This window comes from Branchiostoma floridae, chromosome 7 (genome assembly GCF_000003815.2).
Source record: "Branchiostoma floridae strain S238N-H82 chromosome 7, Bfl_VNyyK, whole genome shotgun sequence".
Taxonomy (NCBI): Eukaryota; Metazoa; Chordata; class Leptocardii; order Amphioxiformes; family Branchiostomatidae; genus Branchiostoma; species Branchiostoma floridae.
This window is the reverse complement of record NC_049985.1, coordinates 24,512,991-24,516,186: the sequence shown is the minus strand read 5'-3', so window position 1 is coordinate 24,516,186 and position 3,196 is coordinate 24,512,991.

Here is a 3,196-nt window from a genome sequence, read left to right as displayed (position 1 = left end):
CTTAGATATCATAGTGGAACTTAGGTTGTAAATTACAAGGTACCGTACCTATATTGAAACACTCATAGGATGAAAGAACTTTTTAAGACTCGAACGCAACATGACATTCGAAGACTGCTTTCTGCCTTGTGATACAAATTGGAAGTATTTTTTTCTAATGATATGGGTAATCGTGCGTTCTTGCCATTTGGATACTAATTTCAGTCTACATGCGAAGACATGGGACCATGACATGTAAACATTTAAAGTATAACAGAAAAATATGACATTTTCCATTAACACAACACAACACAACACAACGCTACACTTTTCTTGTTCCTCCTTAATACGCCATGAAAAGAAGTATAATTAATTGTGGTGCGAATGTCAACCCCTACGGTAGTCATTTCAGGATTAAACAAAACACTGATTTTGGATTATATAATTGATATAAAAGGCAGAAATGACTAGTCAAAGAGTCATTTCTTTTTACGGGCCATAACGTAACAAATTTCATGTCACTGGCCTAATAGAATACGTACGTGAACAGTGTGCCCGATACCCAAGGCCTACTACAATACTACAGGACATTTTAGACCATCCGTATAATGTCACACCAGTCGAAACGACCAACCACAATATCTTCTACGGCTGAAAGCCCAGGCCGTCCCGTACACGAAAAGTGGCATGCCCCGATACCCTTACAGCGGAAAGACCTACTACAATACTACAGGGCATTTAAGACCATCCGTATAATGTCACACCAGTGGGAACGACCAACCACAATATCTTCTACGGATGAAAGGCCAAGTCGTCCCGTACACGAGAAGTGGCATACCCCGATACCCTTGTAGTGGCAAGACCTACTACAATACTACAGGACGTTTCAGACCATATGTAAAATATAATACACCAGTATGAACGGTCAAGCACAACATCTTTTACGGATGAAAGGAAAGGTCGTCCCGTAAACCAGCAGTGGCGTGCCCCGCTACCCTCGTAGCGGCAAGACCTACTACAATACTACACTACTACAGGGCATTTCAGACCATCCGTATAATGTAATACATCAGTAGGAACGGTCAACCTCAATATCTTTTACGACATGAAAAGGCCAGGTCGTCCCGTACACCAGCAGTGGCGTGCCCCGCTACCCTCATAGCGGCAAGACCTACTACATTACTACACTACTACAGGGCATTTCAGACCATTCGTATAATGTCACACCAGTCGAAACGATCAACCACAATATCTTCTACGGCTGAAAGCCCAGGTCGTCCCGTACACGAGAAGTGGCATGCCCCTATACCCTTGTAGCGACAAGACCTACTACAATACTACACTACTACAGGGCATTTCAGACCATTTGTATAATGTATTACATCAGTAGAAACGGTCAACCTCAATATCTTTGACGGCGTGAAAGGCCAGGTCGCCCCGTACGTGAGCAGCGGTGTATCCCCGATAATCTTGTAGCGGTAAGACTTACTACAATACTACACTACTACAGGGCATTTCAGACCATTCGTATACTGTAATACATCAGTAGGAACGGTCAACCTCAATATCTTTTACGGCATGAAAGGCCAGGTCGTCCCGTAAACCAGCAGTGGCGTGCCCCGCTACCCCTGTAGCGGCAAGACCTACTACAATACTACACTACTACAGGGCATTTTAGTCCTTCCGTATAATGTCACACCAGTCGAAACGGCCAACCACAAAATCTTCTACGGCTGAAAGCCCAGGTCGTCCCGTACACGAGAAGTGACATGCCCCGCTACCCTCGAAGCGGCAAGATCTACTACAATACTACACTGCTACAGGGCATTTTAGTCCTTCCGTATAATGTCACACCAGTCGAAACGGCCAACCACAAAATCTTCTACGGCTGAAAGCCCAGGTCGTCCCGTACACGAGAAGTGACATGCCCAGCTACCCTCGAAGCGGCAAGATCTAATACAATACTACACTACTACAGGGCATTTTAGTCCTTCCGTATAATGTCACACCAGTCGAAACGGCCAACCACAATATCTTCTACGGCTGAAAGCCCAGGTCGTCCCGTACACGAGAAGTGACATGCCCAGCTACCCTCGAAGCGGCAAGATCTAATACAATACTACACTACTACAGGGCATTTTAGTCCTTCCGTATAATGTCACACCAGTCGAAACGGCCAACCACAATATCTTCTACGGCTGAAAGCCCAGGTCGTCCCGTACACGAGAAGTGACATGCCCCGCTACCCTCGTAGCGGCAAGATCTACTACAATACTACACTACTACAGGGCATTTTAGTCCTTCCGTATAATGTCACACCAGTCGAAACCGCCAACCACAATATCTTTTACGGCTGAAAGCCCAGGTCGTCCCGTACACGAGAAGTGACATGCCCCGCTACCCTCGTAGCGACAAGACCTACTACAATTATACTACAATACTACAGGGCATTTTAGTCCTTCCGTATAATGTCACACCAGTCGAAACGGCCAACCACAATATCTTCTACGGCTGAAAGCCCAGGTCGTCCCGTACACGAGAAGGGACATGCTCCGCTACCCTCGTAGCGGCAAGATCTACTACAATACTACACTAGTACAGGGCATTTTAGTCCTTCCGTATAATGTCACACCAGTCGAAACGGCCAACCACAATATCTTTTACAGCTGAAAGCCCAGGTCGTCCCGTACACGAGAAGTGACATGCCCCGCTACCCTCGTAGCGGCAAGACCTACTACAATACTACCATACTACAGGGCATTTTAGTCCTTCCGTATAATGTCACACCAGTCGAAACGGCCAACCACAATATCTTCTACGGCTGAAAGCCCAGGTCGTCCCGTACACGAGAAGTGACATGCCCCGCTACCCTCGAAGCGGCAAGATCTACTACAATACTACACTACTACAGGCCATTTTAGTCCTTCCGTACAATGTCACACCAGTCGAAACGGCCAACCACAATATCTTCTACGGCTGAAAGCCCAGGTCGTCCCGTACACGAGAAGTGGCATGCCCCTATACCCTTGTAGCGACAAGACCTACTACAATACTACACTACTACAGGGCATTTCAGACCATTCGTATACTGTAATACATCAGTAGGAACGGTCAACCTCAATATCTTTTACGGCATGAAAGGCCAGGTCGTCCCGTACGTCAGCAGTGGCGTGCCCCGCTACCGCTGTAGCGGCAAGACCTACTACAATACCATACT